General features: G+C 37.9%; 1 long non-coding RNA gene and 1 other non-coding gene across 2 annotated transcripts in view; one reads left to right on the top strand and one right to left on the bottom strand.

Moving 5' to 3' along the window:
* Positions 1 to 5,482: 5,482 nt before the first annotated feature.
* The window catches only part of LOC106027268 (uncharacterized), a 63,819-nt gene continuing 49,575 nt past the window's right edge, over positions 5,483 to 19,726 (bottom strand). Inside the window, exon 8 of the long non-coding RNA XR_010044480.1 lies at positions 5,483 to 19,673. This is a non-coding gene — a long non-coding RNA (uncharacterized LOC106027268). The remainder of the gene's footprint in view (positions 19,674 to 19,726) is intronic.
* Positions 17,332 to 17,441, top strand: LOC111756246 (U6 spliceosomal RNA). The gene has a single exon (XR_002790724.1). It is a non-coding gene; the product is annotated as a U6 spliceosomal RNA (small nuclear RNA).

Genomic DNA, 19,726 nt, shown 5'->3' with positions numbered 1-19,726 from the left:
TAAAGTGACACCTCTGGAACAGACCTAAAATTGGCCTGTATTCTGAAACAAAGCTGCCACACCTACCTATACAACTATGAGCAAGAAATAATTGATTATTAGGGCACGCCAATGAAATTTTTCAGGGTACTTTTTATGTTGTAGAAGTCAACTGATATAGAGGTATCTCTGGACAGTGAGATTAGGAATGCTTCCCCCTTATTCATTCTAAGTATATTGCAAAATTTTTACAGTAAATATTTACTGATTATAAAATGATCAAGAATAATAATCTAGAATATTTTCTACTCAGACATTCACAGTTTTCTTATTGTTATAAATGGCATAATTTTAAAAATGCTTTTCTTTAAATTTTGTACTTGTTTCAAAATAAGCACATTTTACATTTGGAACAGAGGGAATCTCTCTCTCTCTCTCTCTCTCTTTCTCTCTCTGAGAAAATCCAAAAAGATCCCCAAAAGAAACTTCAGGATTTAGTAGTAAAGCCAAGTAGACTAATAATAAACTAGAAACTAGAAATAGAAATGACAAATGGACAGTATCTCTTTGAGGTATTAAAAACGTTCTAGGGTTGGAAAGTGATTCTGCTTGTACAACTGTGTAATTTACTAAGTCATTGAGTTATATATTTAAAATGAGTAGATTTTGTTTTGTGTAAATTGTGCCTCAATAATTATTTTTAAAAGTCTTCCTTTGGCAGGGGATGTAGCTCAGTGACACAGTGCCTGCCTGGCAAGCACAAGGTCATGAGTTCCCTCCCTGGTACAAAAAAAAAAATCTTCCTCTAAATGGTGGCCTAAAGAAATAAGCTTTAGTTACAGAAACTAAACCACAGATAACTCTTCCTCCCAATAAATACACAAATAATAACTAATAAAACAAAAAGATAAGTACACAGACTCCCATTGTGTCCTTCCATGGCTGTTGAAAGGGTAGAGTCATTAAGAGGCAAACCTGAATGAAGCAAAGTCTTTGAGGGAAATAAAGAAGCTTCGATCCCTAAATTAACAGAGACGCTGTCTTTCAACGAGAAAATCTGCCAAGCTCACAAATCAGTTCTCCCAAACAATGATCCCAGACATATGCGAGAGTCAGACTTTGAGGCTGCAGGTTAGCAGTGGGATAAGTCAGTGCCTCTAGAAACCTGACCCAACAGTTTGAGGATGGGTGAAGAAACAGGGCATGGAGGCACACCTGCACCACACCTTCTAGCAATAACCACACCCTGCAGATCACTTTCACTGCCTCTTCTCCACCTATAGGGTAACCAGCAGGCTACGGAATCTTTTCAAACTACTAATTTTCAAAGTGCTCATGCAAGAGTTGAGTAGTCCCTTTGAAGGACTGGGCTATAACCTTACATTCCATGGTTGGGTCTGAGATTAGTTTAGTTGAACCAGAATGATTTGCTAGTTATTTTCTAGTTATTTTTTTGGAGTAAAAACAGTTCCCCAGGCCAAATGTCCCAAACCAGACCTTCTATCTGGAAGAAGTCTGCTTGTTAAAGTTCTAAGTTAACTTTGAGCTCTTGCAATATAAAAGTTACCATGACAACTGAGGGGAAAGTTTGGGTCAACAGACTATAATCCAAAAACAAATTTTCAAAAAACCCTTTGAGCAGCTTTTCTAAGCCAAAGGGGATTTGAATGTTACCCCACCACCACCAAAAAAAATGTCTAACAGTTGTAAAACCTAGGGTTAACAGGACAAGAAGACTGATGGCAGAATCAAATTGACAAAATAGGCAACATGAAAAGGCCAAACACTTCTGTTTACCGTGAGCCATTTTACAGATAAGGTGTCCAGGAAGTGTTTGGAGATTTGATCTTATAGGGAGAATTCCAAAACATTAGTTCATGTCCCAAAGGAGAATGCCTGTGTCCTTTGAGCTAGGACCCAAATGCACAAAATGGTTATAGGTTTCCAGAAATCTCATACTTGAAATGATCGAGTTTTGATTTCCATGCTTTTTCAATCACACTTGAGTTAGTTTTGGGTTGACAGGCTTCAAAGAAAATCTACTCTTGAAAAAAATTAAATTAAGACAAAATAAAACATGTTTTTTTTAAAAAAAAAAAAAAACCTTATCTCTGAGGTGTATTGGGGGGAACTGCTTCCTCTGTGCATAACGGTAATTTTCTTATCATTTTAATGTATTATTTATTCTCTCCTCAACTGAAGGCTGCCCCTGATTTTCCTCCACCTGTTTTTTAGCTATGTGATTTAGGAAGCGAACTGCATTCCAAGTTTCAAAAGGAAACTATGCGTAGGCCTGGTCACTCAAAAACTTTATACTCCTCTGGCCACAATGATTGGTTCAGAGTTATGCACATGACCCAATCAGAACTAACAGATCAATGCTGTCCCACAGAAGCAATTAATAGAATTGACAGAATCCTTATAAATCATCATGACTATTCCCTGGGTTAGAAGACACTTTGTCACACTGAAATAACACTGCACTTGCCAATAGAATTTATTTTAAACTTGACCTCGCTTCCAATAAGCTGTGTGACCTTGGAGAAATCACTTAACTTCCCCAGTCTTCCTGTTCCTCGTTCTTCTCTTGCAAAATCACTTGGAAGGTTCAGAGAAGTATAGAAAGGACGATGAATATGTGAAGGCATTGCATAAATTGTAAAGCCTTACTGAAATGCAGGGTCTTGCTTTTTCACCTTTGTGGCAGCCCAAACTCAAATGATCACATATGAATATGGGGACCTACCCAATGCCCTTGAAAACAAAAAACATTACCCAAGAAGAAGAGAATCTGGAGCCACAGAATGTCAGAACCAAAGAGGTCTTAGTCAATATCTAATCCAACCCCCAAGTTTTACAGTTAGGAAGTATGCTCTATCTACCCTCCAAAGGGAGAAACAAGATAAGAACTACAATTGCAACCAGAGACTAGGTTTCCCACATTAAATTAAAGCAATCAGATAATCAGCTGAGGCCTTTTAATCCAGTGATCATGCTTGAGCCCCACCTGCAGAAAAATGGAAACAAGGAAGAAAGACAGAGCCATCATCCTACTTCCTGCACACAGCCTGCCCCTGTAAGTTCTAAGAGAGAAGGAAAAGAACTTTGCAGCTGGAAAAACTTGCTGAGCCATGAAATGCTTAATGGATCACAATGGAGATTTTATTTAATTTTTTTTCATTTCTTCTGTTGGTGAGAACCACTTCTGCCAAGAAATTGCTCGCCAAATGGTGACTTCATTTATGATGCCGGCAATGTGAGTTTTAACAGCTGGCATCTGACACTTAAAAAAAAAATACATCCCTTAGCTTGCACAGCAAAAGAAGTGTTGCAAAAATTCAGAAATGCACATGTAATTTCAAGAATTTTGTATAGAAAAGAGTTCTTGGAAAAAGTCATATCTGGTCCATAATACAAAAATTATAATAAGAAAAAATACCTAGTACTCACTAGATATAAAAAACCATTTCCAAATATAAATAATATTCATCACAGCAATACTATGTGGCAATGCCATTTGTGTCATCCACGGATTTGAAGAGAGGCCCAGAGATGTTGAGGAACTTCCCTAAAGCCTCACAGAAGGTAAGCAGTTGAGCTGGTATTTGGGAATACAAAACTTGGCTTGGTGTCTGACTGCTTAACTACTCTGTCTTACTAACCTTCTATTCGTCTCAGACATAGAAGACTGTACCTTATATTTTGTCTAAGAAAAACTTGAGCATTAATTTAAAATCCCTATTCTAAATTCTCTTTCTAGAATGTCGGCTCACTCATAACATAGATAGAAAGTAAAGTGAAGAAGTAGGTTTGGAGCCACACAACTGGAGTTCAGTTTTTACACTTTTAGGCAAATTGCTGAGCCTCCCTGAGCCTCAGTTTCTCCATCTGTAAGACAGAGATACGAACATCACCTAAATCTCAGTGTGTTTGCTGGAGTTCAGGGAGATGGCTTATGCAGAATACTGAGCTTTGTGTGTGTCATGTAGGATATTCTCAATAAATATCATCCATTATTATTATTAAAACCAGCATCACACCATGTATCAGGTGTCATTTCAGCTCTACCTTAGCTCCTCTCGGCTTATCTGTCTCCTGTTTCAGCCACCCTCTCTCCCCACCCCTGGAGCCCACTGCCACACAGGTTCCTGCCTGCTGCTCAACATTGCCACCTACCAGGGCCTCATCGTTGATTCGGATGTGCTCCTGTCACCTCCTGTGCTGGGACATCTGTTGACCCCAATGCATAAGACTTCAGGGACACTTGGTTGATGCCCAAGGATATATGACTCAGAAGTGCTGGGCAGGAAATCCTCCCAAGTCAAAACTTGTTTGTTAACTTACCTTTCAAGGGGTAAATTAATTTTCTAGGCCTATCATAGGAAAGCAAACACAGACTAAATACCCCAAACAGGAAATTCGTTTTTGCACAGGTCTGGAGGCTAGAAGTCCAAGATCAAGGTATGAACAGATTTTGCTTCTCTTGAGGCCTCTTTCTTTCACTGGCAGATAGCAGTCTTCTTGCTGTGTCCTCACCTGGCCTTTCCTCTGAGCACAGCCATCCCTGGTGTCTCTTTGTGGATCCAAATTTCTTCTTACAATAGCACTAGTAGGGTTAGATTAAGGCTCAGCCTAACAGGATCATTTTAATTTTATCAGTCTCTCTAGACTCTACCACCAATCATAGTTGTATCCTGAGATACTAAGGATTAGTATCTTCAACAAGTGCAGCTTAAAGGGGACAGAATTCCAATCAGAAGCATTTCATCAGGCTCTATATAATGTAGGACTGACACTCAGTTGACCTTAGTGACAAGTTTACCCTTTTTCCCCTGGTTTATATCTCTGTCCCTCTTTGTAATCATACTTAATCAAGTCTTTACACGCATTTCTGTCTGAGGCCCTTCTTCCTACAAATGAAGTTTTACTGCAGCATCAACCAGATGTGCCAAACGTGGCCCAGTTGTGCTTTTAGTCCTCACTTCCAGGCTTCACTGGGCTTGTGTGCACCACAACTCTCTCCTTTGCCTGCACATGACACAGGGTCTTCGTCTGCAAGTGACAAAGATGATCCTTCCCTCCTCTTCAAATTTTATAAGAAAGCCATGCTTTGTTTTCCTGTGCATGATCATTTTAATTGTGCTGGAGACGAGTGGAATTCTAAGTAAGCAAATATTCTGGGAAAATTGGATAGGAAAAAGATGTTCAAGATTTGCAGAAAAAGTAAAGGAACAAACCACACAGTACTTTGGAAAGTATATAAATTCGTGCTCCAATATTATACAAAAGAAAAGTTAACAGATACGCAGCTGGCCAGTCCCAGATTTTAATTGAAATCCATCTTTTATTGGTCAAAACATGTACAGCAGCCAAACCCAAAAAGAAAAGTGGATTCACGTACACATGTTCTTCCACATAAACACATACCTCTTAGCATTTTGTTATTTTATACTATGTGGAAGCAGCAAGATGTGGATGCAAATGGATTTTTCACGTATTTCTCTTGGCATTATGGCCATATTTAATGTAACATCTAGTAAAACAGAAATTTTGATTAAGTTTATGGCCTGACTGTTTGTATTTGTTTGGAATTTCTGTCTCTTCAAAGCAAAAATGTGAACCTGGCTTTAGACCTGAAGATATCTCAGGCTGCAACGAAATGCATTATCAACAAACTGTGAATATGTTGTCTCAAATATAAAGTAACATGAGAAAAGGTTGAAGACTATTGTCAAAATACCACAAAACGCCCGAATATTAATTAATTCATTAATTTATTCTGACAAACTTCAGGGAAGTTAAAAGAGAAATTTCAGGTTTTCAAGGGAAGAAAATGTCTTAGCATCAGCAAATTACAAAGGAATTATTTAAATACATTCTATCAGTTTCTCTGGGTTTCATTTTTTTCCCTCGTAGTCTTCAGTTCTTCACATTTATAAATGGATAAAGTAAATGTATAATCCACATTCCAACCTTAGTTAACCAGGTAGATTTATTTAAAACTTTCTAATCATATAAAATAGTAAGAGTGAATGTGGTGAAAAATTGCTAAAAGATGCATTTGTGTGCATTTAGAAACAATAACAAGGCACGCTTAAATATTCTATAGTAACTTAAACTTGCAGTCTCTTACTTGTCTTTTGGGGGACAGATTGAGTTCCTCAAACTTCACCTTTCCATTCCCTGTGAAGCGTGTGTATCAAATAAATTAATAAATCAAGCCCAATTTGAAAAAGCAAATCTGGTAGAAAGCCTGAAACAATAGTATAGTATTAAAATTCATATGAAGGTACAAAATGGGAAAAAATCACAATAGAGAAAACAAGAACCACAACCTATAACTAAGAACCCAGAATCTGAATGATCTTCTCAACTTTTACCTCCAATAAAAGGAACTGTCATCTAGGCAGAAAATCAGTCATCTTTTCACTCCCTTTTAGCCTCAAAAACAAAGTCCACATAAAAATATGAGTCTTAGGTCAATCAGAAATACATAAACTCTGACCTACTACATGACTGCTGCTTTTTGAGGCAACCATGGCTCTGTAGAGGAATGAACACAGTCACACTGCTGTTGTATAGCAGTCTTTCAAGTAGAACATCAGTTAGTATTACATCCGTTTACAAATTAATTGTTAGGCATCATAATCCCAGACTTGAAATTATACTACAAAGTTACTGTTATAAAATCAGCATGATACTGGCCAAAAAAAAAAAAAAAAACAAAACAAAACAGGCCTGAGGATCAGTGGAACGGGTTAGAAGATGCAGACACAACAAAGATATTCAGCCACCTTAACTTTGACAAAGGAGCATTCACTGGAAGACAGCCTCTTTAATAAATAGTATTGGAAAAATTGGTTTTCTACATGCTAAAGACTAAAACTAAACACAGTCTACCACCATGCACTAAACCAAAGTCAAAATGGGTCAAAGATCTAAATATTAAAACATAAACCCTAAATCCACTGGAATACAAGTTAGGTAGAAACCTTGAAGATAGAAGAGTAAGTAAAGAGTTCATGAGCAAAATGAAAAATGCATGGAAAATACTTCAAAGAATCAACAACTGGGATCGCATCTTATTAAAAAGTTTTTGCACATCAAAAGAAATCACTAACGAAGTGAAAATAAATCCCCAAGAATGGGAAAAAATTTTAGCCAACTGTCCTTCAAAGGACTTATATCTAGAAAATACAAAGAAAGACTGAAAAAAATCTGGGCCCCAGATTCAAAGACACAGTCCAAAACTGGGGATCTAAAATGAATACACGCTTCTCAGATGGAGAATTACAAATGGCAAATAAACATATGAAAAAATGTTCAGCATCACTGGTCATTTGAGAAATTCAAATTAAAACAACACCGAGATTCCACTTCACTCCAGAAAAAGTGGCTATCATCAAGAAATCAACCAATAACAAATGCTAGAGGGGCTGTGAGGAAAAAGGAGCCCTTCTCTACTGTTGGTGACAGTGCAGACTGGTACAACTACTGTGGAAATCAATGTGGAGACTCCTCAAAATACAAGGATTGGAGGTCCCATTCAATCCAAGTATTGCCCTTCTGAGTATTTTCCCAGAATTGAAAACATCATCCCACAGTGATATATGTGCACCCATGTTTATAGCAGCACAATTTGTAATAGCTAAATCTTGGAAATAATCCAAATGCCCTCAACCACAAAATGGATTAAAAAATATGAGGTATTTTTTATAATGGAATATTACTCCATTATATCTATAAAGATAAACTCGAGGCTTTTCTAGGTAAATGAATGCAACTTGAGACCATACGTAAAAGGGAAATAAATCAGACTTGCATGTATAAGTATTACATTGTCTCCCTAGTGGAAAAAACTGAAAAAGTAAATGAAATCCACAATGTACAATAGGTATTGTGAAAGTGAGAGGGAAAGAAATTGCTCCAAAGTTAAGAACAACTAAGATGGGGAAAAGAGAAAAGAGAGAAGGGAAAAATATTTGTATATGCATGTATTCATATATATATATTTATACAAGATAGATAACAATACTACTGATCTGTTAGTTTATCAAAACAGTTTGTGCTTTTATTATTCAATTGTTCGATCACTTTTTCATGCCTATTTCTTGTAATCGGAACAACTATGTTGAAGATAGCAATATACAATATATTAATTAGTGTTAATCGACTTTTTGTTTTGAAATTCTGCACCATTTTTTATTCTTTCTTCATTTTAAAATTAAAAATATAGTAGACACAGTAGTTTTCAAAGAAAAAACTAAATAAATAAAATAAAACAAGTTTGAAAAAAATGAAAGAAATTGTTTGTTACACTTTAGATGTAAAATGTTCCCAAAGTCCCAAAAGTGATGAACTTTTGGGAAGTGATTGGATCGTGAAGGCATTAACTTTATCCATGAATTAATCTATGCTGAATGGTTTATTAGAAGATGGGGCCTAGTCATAGGAATTGAATCATGGGACTGTGACCTTGGAGATTAAATCTGATCCTCACAATCTTTCTCTCTGGTCTCAGTCTCTCTCTCTCTCTCTCTCTCTCTCTCTCTCTCTCTCTGTCTGTCTGTCTGTCTCTCTCTCTCTTTCTCTCTCTGTTTCTCTCTATCTCTGTCTCTCTGTGTCTCTGTCTCTCTGTCTCTTCTGTCTTTCTCCTCTCTCTGTCTCTGTCTCTCTCCCTGTTTCTATCTCTGTCTCTCTATGTTTTTGTCTGTCTGTCTCTTTCTGTCTCTCTTTCTCTCTCTCTCTCTCTCGCTCTCTCTCTCTCTGTCTCTCTCTCTCCCTCTCTCTCTCTCTGTCTCTCTGTCTCTCTCTTTTTCTCTCTGTTTCTCTCTATCTCTGTCTCTCTGTGTCTCTGTCTCTCTGTCTCTTTCTGTCTATCTCCTCTCTCTGTCTCTGTCTCTCTCTCTGTTTCTCTCTATCTCTGTCTCTCTATGTCTCTGACTGTCTGTCTCTTTCTGTCTCTCTTTCTGCCTCTGTCTCTCTCTCTCTCTCTCTCTCTCTCTCTCTCATCTCCTTCCTGACTGGCATGAAGTGAGAAGCTTTCCTCTGCCTCACCAGTGACAGGCCTAAAGCAAAAGAGCCAGCTGACCAAGGATTAAAACCTATAATCATAAAAGCCAAAATAAACCTTTCCTCACTTAAGGTAAATTTCTCAGGTATTTGTCACAACAATGCAAAGCTGACTAACGTTCCTGACACTCGGAGGAAACAGTTAGGAGCAGGAAGGATGAGAATGCACTAGTGACATAAACAAGAAACAGATGACCTTTTCTTTTCCTGACTAGAATGGTTTATGCTATCACTAACAGCTACAGCTGCAGCTGCTGCAGATGCCCAGGAGCTCCAGGGGATGTCTGCATTGAACACAGGAGGCTTGAAGAATGAACCAGTCCCAAAAGGCTCTGCTGCTGGGTATGGCCACTTCTAAAGACTCCATCTTGTGCCATCACCTCTGTCACAGTAAACTTGAGACTTTGACCAATACCAGCTGACTTCACCCTGTAGCCAATCCCTGAAGGCTCCATCTGCCAAGACTTGAAACTTGGACCAATCCCAGGTGATTCTTCCCTCTCTGTCCTCCACATAAGCAACACATTCTCATACTTCTTGGGTTAGAATGGCAAGGCTCCCTCTAGACCTGTACTGCAGCACAAGTCCAAGTAAAGCCTTGCTCCAGTGATCCTGTAAATCTGCTTCTGATTAATTTTTGGGTAGCAGGGCCTAGGAAGGCCTATAAATCCACTTAAGACTCTTGGGTAGTTGGACAGAGAAGTCATGTTAAAAAGAGCAGTGAATAGTAGGGGCTGCTACCCTTAAAGAGCACCAGAAATTGGCAGAATTAACTGGGGACAATTAACAGTGACCACCAGTGATATCAATCAATACCAGCCATCAGCATTGACTAATGGCAACAACAAATTTTAATCTGTGGTATCTACCAGCAGCAAATGGTAGCTTTGGAAAGAGAACAACACAGATTTGTAGAGAGCTTTGGGAAGCAACAGAAGCTATCATGGGCTCGGGATGGGAATGGGGTTTGAGCCTTGACTGCTGAGGAGCTAACAAAAACTGCCATAGGCTGTAACACTACTTCTAGCACCTAAGGGGTGAGAACCCCTGGAACTCAATGCCTGGAACTGCGCTTTGCCAATTTGTAATTTCCATCCAAACGAAACAAAACAAAAAAAAACCTTTGGACTGATTTGCAATAATAGCACATTGTACCCCTCACAAGAAAATGGTGTCATGGGAACAGGGAAAATCCCATGTTGTTTGTGCATTTTTCACGAAGAATGACTAAGACCAAAATGTAATCTCAATACAATCCAGCAAAGCATGACTAGGAAAAGTCTATGAGGCCATAGAGGAGCAAACCTGATCTATGTCAGGCAGGGAAGTGTTCTAGAGAATAGCAAAGTAGGCAGAGAGAAGAAATGCAGGAGTAGGACTGGGATTAGGGACAGGTGGGCAGGGAAGGCCTCCGCAGGAGGTTACTTCCTTCTGCACCCTAAAACCTTCTTTAACATTGACCTCCTTATCCCAGTGCAAGACTTCCTGTCCAAGACTTTATCATGGAAGGACTGCAAGAGAAAGTGAAAGAAACTGGATTGCACAGTGGGAAAATATATTTAGAGGTCTGCAGAAGAGCATATTCTAGAAAGTCACATAATGCATATTCTATAAAATCCTAAAAGAAACCTCACACAGGCAGAGAAAATAAAAGGATACCTCAGACATGGCCTCTACAATAGTAATTTCCAGAAGATAGTGAAAGCATGACGTCTCTACAAGCTTTTAAAAAATTATTACATATATACGTACATGCATAAACACAGCAAAGATATATATATATAATATATATTATACATATACACATATGGGGAGAGAGACAGAGAGAGCGAGAGAGCCAAAAATGTATATACATTCAGGAAAAGAAAAACCTGAATAAATACTTTAGTACCAAGTTTATTGAGACATCATGAGATTAATACAAACTACCTTTGGCCGTTACAATCACAAAAGGTGCTCAAAATGCTGGTCATTAGCTTCTAGATATTTAATATTTTTCTTTTCCTAAAGTATATATACAATTTTTATTGGACTCTGACTAGATAGATATTTCCAGTAGTTTTTTTTTTTTTACATTTTTTTCAGTTTATATGTTTACATCTAAGTAATAAGATATCTCATTACCTTGTAATAAAGATTGAACTCAAGTATAAACATAAGGACTGGGAATATAGCTCAGTAACACTGTGCCTGCCTGGCAAGTATGACCTTGTGAGTTTGATTCCCAGTACTCAATAACAAACAAAAAAAAAAGGTATAAACATGAAATTCAGATATATGTATATATGTAAAAATATATAAATTCAGCTGTGTACATGTAATTTTTATAAACTTCTTTGTACACCTGCATTTTGACTGCCACCTGTTACATGAGGTTAAGGTGGAATTTTCTACTTGTGACATCATGTCAGTTGTTTAAAATGTTTCCAAGTTTGAATTTTCGAACTGGGATTCTCAACTCATGAAGGCAATAGTATTTACTCTCAAAATTGTGATGTCTTGGAGAATAAATCATTCCTGTATTCTATTCAGGAAATCTCTAAAAAATATGTTCAGATGACCAAGATATTAATGAAAATTAAGAATTCCAAAAAGAGGATATTGTCACAGAATGGCCAGAGGAGTCCTCAGCTACTCAAGTTGGGGCCTGAAATCAAGTTCTCCCAATGGAGGCTACTTGTGTGTGTGCAAAGCACAGCCCTACTGTGTCCCCCTCATCTCAGTCTCTTCTCAGCAGCTCTCTCTACTTCCCAGTGCCAGGAAGTGAGCTTGTTGAGCCATATCCTTCAACTCTCTGTTCAGAGGAAATCTTTTTCATGCTTAATGGCCACTTAAAACAGTAATGAACAGTGTTCTCTTCCAGCACTTGCTATTAATAGCTACACCAGTCACTCTGTTAAGAAATTTAACCAGAAGAATTATTTTTCAAAGATATTCTCCCTACACAAAAGCAGATGACAATAGTGCAGCATAATGCACTACTTTTTTTTCTGCCCTGGTACACAAACGATGGTTTGCTTAACCTTTGAAAGTCACACAGAGTCACGGGTCACAGAGGTTTAATTGAGAAAGACTTCTGATGCCTATGATCTTTCACTGAGCTGCTTCTTATGGTCTTTCTAACAGGGTATACCTAGGCTCCTCTGTTAACAAAATTGTCATCCAGCGTATTTGAAGTGGAGGAGAGTGGAGAGAAGAGGGTGGAGGAGAGGGAATGACAAAGAAATGTACCAGAGTATTAAAGGAAAGAATAGTTGCTCTGGGAAATGAATTTCTAAGAGATATTTTTCCTGTTTCATATGGTTAACAGATATTTTTAAAACAGATTTTAAAAGAAGCCAGCATATGCAATTTTATGCATAACATGTAACTGCAACTATGTAAAACCGAATACATTAAAAGAAAAAATATATCACAAGACAGGCTATTAAATTTTCCCCTACTCTTTATTTTTTAGATTTTAATAGGTTTATGTATATTATTTCTGTGATGGGAGGAAATTTTTCTCAAATTAAAATACGATGTTAAGTGACATGAGCTTGGTTAGAAAAAGCACAGAGAGTGCTATTTTTGGATGTCAAAAAAGTAACTGTTAATTATAAACAATTCTCATTTGCATCAGAACTGACTAGGAAGGCTGGATATGGTGGCCTACCCCTATAATCCCAGCTCTAGGAAGCTGAGGCAAGAGGATTGCTGCAAGTTCGAGGCCAGCCTGGGCTACCAAGTGAGTTCAAAGCCAGCCTGAACTGCATAGCAAAACCCTGACAACAAAAACAAACAAACAAAAAACTAAGTGGTTTTTACTTATGCTTCCAGTAGAAGCTGCAAAGAGCTGACTTTCTTTCCTCATAGTTTGGAGTTCAAGCTGCCCATGTAAGTTCTACAGAGCATTAATGAAAATGTGTACTTAGTGGGCCCAAATTTAAAAAGGCTTCTCTATAGTGGAGGATAGCAGAATATTGGTCTTGGTATCAAAATGAATTAAGTACTCAGACCTTTCCAGACCCCAGGCCCATCCCACCAGGTGCTCACAAAGAAAGCAGACATTTGTGCAGCCTTCTTCATGGAACCAGATTAAGTTTTGGATACTAACTCACTTCTTAATTCCCTACATATATCAGAAGCTAACATTAGAAAAGAGCCCTTGAAAGCAGGACACTTGTCTACTAGGTTTGCTGATCCCCCTTGAAGGTGGCAGGTGCTCAATATTTATGGAATAAAAATCTACTCAACATGCTATATTTACTAAGGGACTGGATAAGAAAAAGAAACAAGTAAAAGTCCAACTAGTGGCAAAGATCAATTCCAAGTGGACCTAACTGCACACAGTCATAAAAAGAACCACTCCAAGAGGCATGGACTACCAGCTCCATCTCCTTAGTCTCTGGGCTGTGACCACCACTTTGAAGTAGCCACTATTTCTCTAACAACACCCCTGTTAGGACCACTTCTCCCAGAACCCAAGCTCCATCCAGTGCTTCAACAAAGACTTTGTAATACAAGATTTACTTCCAGATGACTGACCATCTACGAAGCCCTTACCTTCAGGAAGGCCCATCAGCCATCACCAAAATGACAGTTCATCAGAATACAGTAGACACTGCACCTTCTCCACATGTGGAAACATTTGGATTGAAATAACACCAAGGAAGATGGTGGGTAGATAACAACTGGCTACAAAGGCCCCTGAGATGGTCAACTTAGAATTCAACTTAACACAGAGGTGGGGAGCCCCAAACAGAGGGAGATGGATTCTCTCATCCCAAGAAGAAATTAAGGCAACTTGCTGACCATCCGAGGTCCCACCGCTTCAACTCACTGGGGGCGCAGTTACATTGAGTTTGGGGGTTGGTGAGCCAGAGAGCTGAGTTGGCAGGGTGCCTACATTGACCAGTGGTGAGTGGCGGGAGTGGAGCCATTCCATAAATAGGGGGGGCTCTGGCAGACCACATTCTGGGACTGGGCAGGACTGGCAAGTACAAGGAGCAGCAGTGTCTTCAGTCAATTGTTCCCTTCCCGAACGGGATTGGTGGAGTGAGCTAGGCCTGGGTCACACAACCTGGCTGAGATCCAATAGGTTATCCAAAATCAAGTCCCTACAGCGGTGGAACACACTAACCACACTAACCCAGTGAAGCCTCAGAAGTTTGACTCATCCGGAGGGGAGGTGCCACAAAGTAATACAGTGCAGGCCACAGTAGCTTGACTGATCCAGAGGGGAGGGGCCAGTATATGGTGTCCCTGTCTGCAACTCACTAGCACATGGCAGTGGGAAGGGTCATCTAGCCAGCGTGCTTCGGAAGAATTGCAACCAACAAAGAAAGAAATTGGGGCCTTCTGTAAGAAGCAAAAAAGATGGGAAGAGGAAGCACAACAAAAAATCACCAGGTCCCAACCCTGAGAACATTGACCCAGGACAAGAAAATAAAAAGGAGAATGAGAACAGCAAACATGCAATATCAGACACGGCGCCAGTAGACATTAAGAAATATATTCGGGACCTCATAGATGAGTTCAAAAGGGAAATATTTAACCAAGTAAAGCAAGATATAAGAAGATTAATGAAAGAGATACTAAGCACCCCTCAAGCAGACATAGACAGAAGGGAGGAACACAAACAAAGGAGAGAACCATTTGATGAAGAATATAAAAAAAATATAGAATACATGAAGCAGATTCAAAGAGATCACCAGGAAATTAAAAACTCTATGGAAAGATGGCAAAGCAGCTTGAAAGAAACTAAGGATAGATTATCCAAACTGGAGGACAATTTTGCAATGTGGGATTGTGAAAGGGAAAACTTTTAAAAAATAACAAGGAAATAAGCAGTAACAATACAAAGGCTAGAAGATGACAAAAGATCTATAACTTGAGAATAATGTGAATGAAGAAACAGGGGTACAAATAAAGGAACTACAAAGGTTATTCACAGAAATAATTAAGGAAAACTTCCCAAACATAGGAAAAGGAAATGATATTCTGATATATGAGGCATACAGAACTCCAGCCACCTACAACCAAAATAGAGCTACACCCAGGCATATAATAATCAAAATCCCAGAAATTCAATATAAGAACAGAATATTAAAAGCTGTTAGAGACAAGAGCCATCACCTATAAAGGAAGGCCCATCAGAATAACGGCAGACTTCTTGACACAAACCATCAAGTCAAGAAGAGCCTGGAGCAAAATATTCCAAGCCCTGAAAGAAAATAACCTCCAGCCCCAATTGATATACCCTACTAAACTGTCTCTAGAAATTAATGGAAAAACAAGATGCTTCCAAGAGAAACAGGAACTTGGGAAATTCGCAACCACCAATCCAACTCTACAGAGAATACTGCAGGGCATTCTAGAGAGAGAGAAAAGTACTAGGATTCCAGGAACAGTGGCAGAGAGGCCTCAATGAATGGAGCAGACAACAGAATGAAGAAGATAAGCGGACAACTAATGGCAAAAAAAGAGCATAACAGAAATGAGGCAGAGAAGATTTTATTCAAAACTGATATGATTGATAGTATCAAGTCTAAGAGTAGAGGCAACTACACTGAAGATGACAAGACTCTACAGTACACATTCTGGTTTGATAACTGCCTGTTTTTGAAGTTCTATACTATATACAAAGTTGTATATTTATTAATACTGTTATTAATACTGATATATTCAATTATACTATGTCTGATGATATAGCCAATTCTATTGGAGATAACAAGAGACAACACAGGAACCATGGTAGAACTCTTTGTACAATGGTCTTATATGTTTATTTCATTTCTTGTGTTTAATAGGAATGTGTTTTGTTTTGCCTTGCTTTGTTTTGTTTCTCCCTCTAATATAGAAAGGATAGAAATATATGTTAAGACTCATGCATGTGTAAAATCTATAAACAGTGTATGAGAACTAATCTTATGACATATGATGAAATGAACAAATACTTTGAAGAAAAAGAAACACTAAAATACCCAGTGCTGGTCCTGGAGTGTCATAATGTGAAGCCTAGCAATAATACTATCCTTTGTTCAGAGTGATACTAACCTGCTTGGGTTTGTTCAATCTCAACATAATTGAAGATATGGATAATTGCATGTATGTTTAAGTGTATAGGATTGATAACCATATTTCTAAGGTTTTTTTTTTTTGGATAGTTGAACAGAACTGGTTGCAATCTCACTGTTTGAATCCCCACTTTATATGCTCCACTTTAGTAGCTTGAATAACTATTTGTAAGGAGACAATCTGTAATCATCAGCTGGTGATTTCTTACTGTTTAGTTTTTTCTTTGAAATCATGTATTATTTCTACCCATTTTCTGTTTTGTTTAGTCTTTCTTTAAATTAAATTAAAACAAAAAAGACACTACAGTACCCAGTGCTGATCACGGAGTGTCATGATGTGAAATCCAGCAATACTATTATTCTTTGTTCAGAATGATTTTAACCTGCTTTAGTTTGTTTAATCTAAACATAAATGAAGATATGGATAACTGCATGTATGTTTAAGCATATAGGATTGACCACCATGTTACTAAGTTTTTGTTGGACAGTTGAACAGAACTGTTTGCAGTGTCACTATTTGAATTTCCACTTTACATGTTCCATTTTTGTGTTTTGAACAACTATTTGTAAAACATAATATGTAAACATCAACTAGTGATTTCTTACTGTTTATTTTTTTCTCTGAACATATGTATTATTTCTACCTATTTTCTGTTTTGTTTAGTCTTTCTTTAAATAAAATTTTAAAAAAAAGAAATAACACCACAGAACTACATGTACTGGACTATGGTACTTCCAGGCCCACCATGTGCTGTTTTCATATCTGCAAAGAGAACCTGGCCATCTTGCTCCAGCTCTCCAGCAGAACTCAGTATTTAGTAACTTGTTAGAAAGCAAATCATCCCCAGATTCATAGTAATCTAAATATGTATTAATAACAAAGGAACATTCCCATAAAGACACACTGCCAAAATTTCACTTCACAATGAAAATGATCTTTGACTTTACTTTGCCAATCAAATTAGTTGTTCATTGTCTTTAACCTTTCCACCTCTGAAAGATGCGCTGCTTTTCCTTTGCATTACCAGATGACCAAACAAGGGTTTCTCAAAGTGAATATCAAAGCAACCTCTCTCAAGACATATTTCTCTAAGATTACTCCAGCCACTTTGCCTGAAATGACCTACAGTCTTAGAAAAATGTAGGTACTTGAGGATCTACTGAAGATCTGCATCAGAATTTCTTAGGAATATTTCCCAGATTTTACACTCAAAACAAGCTTGCTGTTCTCATTTTAGCAGCCTAAATACTAAAATTGGAATGCTATAGAGAATATTGGCGTGGCCTGAGCGCAAGGATGACATGAAAATTTATGACATGTTCCATATTTGCTGTGCTTTCCTCAAAAGTTATGTTGTTTTTATCAGTTTTTTAACCTAATAAAAAGAATTGAGACAATTAACTTTTAAAATACATTTTCTAAGGAAAAATATTTGACTTACAATATCTTTGCAGCTTATAAGTGAAGAGTAAATGAACACAGAACATGAGGTCCTGATTTATTAGAATACAAACTAAGGAATCAATATTTTACTTCATAAAAATAGCAGAAGTTGATTTGTTTTTCAAATTAGTCTGCTCTTCCCATTCTGTCCTCCATATGTGTCCATTAGTATTCAAAAGTACTGGGGTTCAGAAATGATCAAAAAGCCTGTTGTACCTAACTGACAGATAGCAAAGGGATTCAAGAAGTGCTCATATATAGACCTCATAAACACCTTTGTAATCCAGCCACACCCCATATCAATTGGCCATTTAATAAGGTCCACTGCTTTTCACATATTACCATATTTAAACCTCGTGATAAATGATAAAATATTATAATAGATATCATCTTATAAACTAGATATTATCTCAGTTTTGTGGCAGAAGAAACAGAGGCCCTGTAAGATCTCAAACTTACATGTTATAGCTAAATTTTAAATAACCCTAAAAGCCATTTGCCAACAGCTTGGACCCTAAGGGCATAGCTCTTGGGAAACTTGACATCTTTGGGGGGTAGGGCTTTGAGAAAGGTCTTCAAGTCCTTAACTCCCCCATTATGGGATTTAGGGATCCTGACCCGTTCAATTCTTCCCTTTTGATTTCTGACTGATAAAAGGATCTTCGTTCTACCATGTGTTCCAGCCATGATGCACTACCTTGCCAAAGACCCACAGCAAAAGGGCCAACTAATTGTAGACTGAAACCTCCAAAATTACGAGCCAAAATAAACTCTTCCTGCTTAGGAGTTGATTATCTTGAATATTAGAGTGACAAAATGCTAACACACCAGGCGCACTGTGTCTGTCACCCAAAGCCTGGGCTCTTCCTCTGCACCTGACACTGATCACATGACCTAGTAGTGTTAAACAATAGTTTTCTCTTTTTTATTCTTCAATTATTTTACACTTAGACTTTTTTTATACCTCAGTATATTCTGTGTGCTCACCAGTACCTAAGCATAAAGTACCTATTTAAGTTAATTTCTTTCCCTTAAAGCTTTTTTTCTCCTAAATTCACCCTTTTGGTTTCTCCTAAAATTTATATTTTATATTCTATGTGTATTAATACTACATTAGTTTCTGAAAACTTTTAATAAGGAAAGAGCAGCGCAGGTATGAGATGCTGAATAAACGGAGTTGAAAAGAAGCCCCTTCCCAGTCCAGGGAGAGCGGCTTGTGGCTCTCCATTCATGGTTTTAGCCAGGACCAGCCTGCCATGCAGGCCTATGCTGACCTGTTAGGATCCACAATAGCACTGTTATGCCAAAAGATGAACTTTTAAGAGAGGATTTTTCCATACAAACTGGGAAGAAATGTTAACCACTTGGAGCAACCCTAAAAATACAGATGCATTAATCAGCCTTCAGAAACTATAATGAAATACCTGAGAAAACTAAGAAAGAAAAAATTGTTTTGGTTTGTAGTTTGGGAGTTTCCAGTCCAAGACCAAGCAGACCCAATATTTTGCACCTTTGGTAGGTAAGCCAGAAAGCAATGGCAGGCAGTTTGTTGTAGAGCAGACTGCTCACTTCATGGTCAGGAGTCAAAAAAGAAAATGAGGAAGGAACCAGCATTCCATGATCCCCTTTGAAGGCACCCCAATAACCCAAGGACCTCCCAGTAAGGAGAGCCTTAAACCTCTAAAGTTTATACTGCCTTCCAATAGCATCACCCCAGGAACCAAGTGTTTAATGGATAGGCTTTTGGAAGAACATTCAACACAACCATGGCAAGAGTTGCTATCAATTAAAATAGGTATGTTTGTTATTCACACTACTGTTTTATATTTTCTGCTATTAAAAAACTAAAGTGTTTTTAGATTATGATTTAATTTGGTAAATCAACTTTATGAGACTTTCCTCAAAAGTTAGACCAGTGTAGCTTTGCTTGTTCAGTAAGGAAATGACACATAGAGATTGTTTAACATCTGAGAGGGCAATGGAAGACCGAAGATCACATCTAAGTTTGGGCATCTGCTTCTTTCCTTATTTCCACTGGAATGTGGTTTATAATTGCAAGTCCTGAGAGGAGAGAGATGGTATCTGTCTGCTTCACTGCGTTATCTCTGGAGCTAGCACAGCTAGAACAGAGAAGATACATTTGATGAATGTTAAACCTGAAGTCTTCAGAAAT

Source organism: Cavia porcellus, unplaced genomic scaffold, assembly GCF_034190915.1.
Source record: "Cavia porcellus strain 051 isolate PalLab524CR breed Dunkin Hartley unplaced genomic scaffold, mCavPor4.1 scaffold_2, whole genome shotgun sequence".
Taxonomy (NCBI): domain Eukaryota; kingdom Metazoa; phylum Chordata; class Mammalia; order Rodentia; family Caviidae; genus Cavia; species Cavia porcellus.
This window is presented reverse-complemented; position numbering and strand designations above follow the sequence as displayed.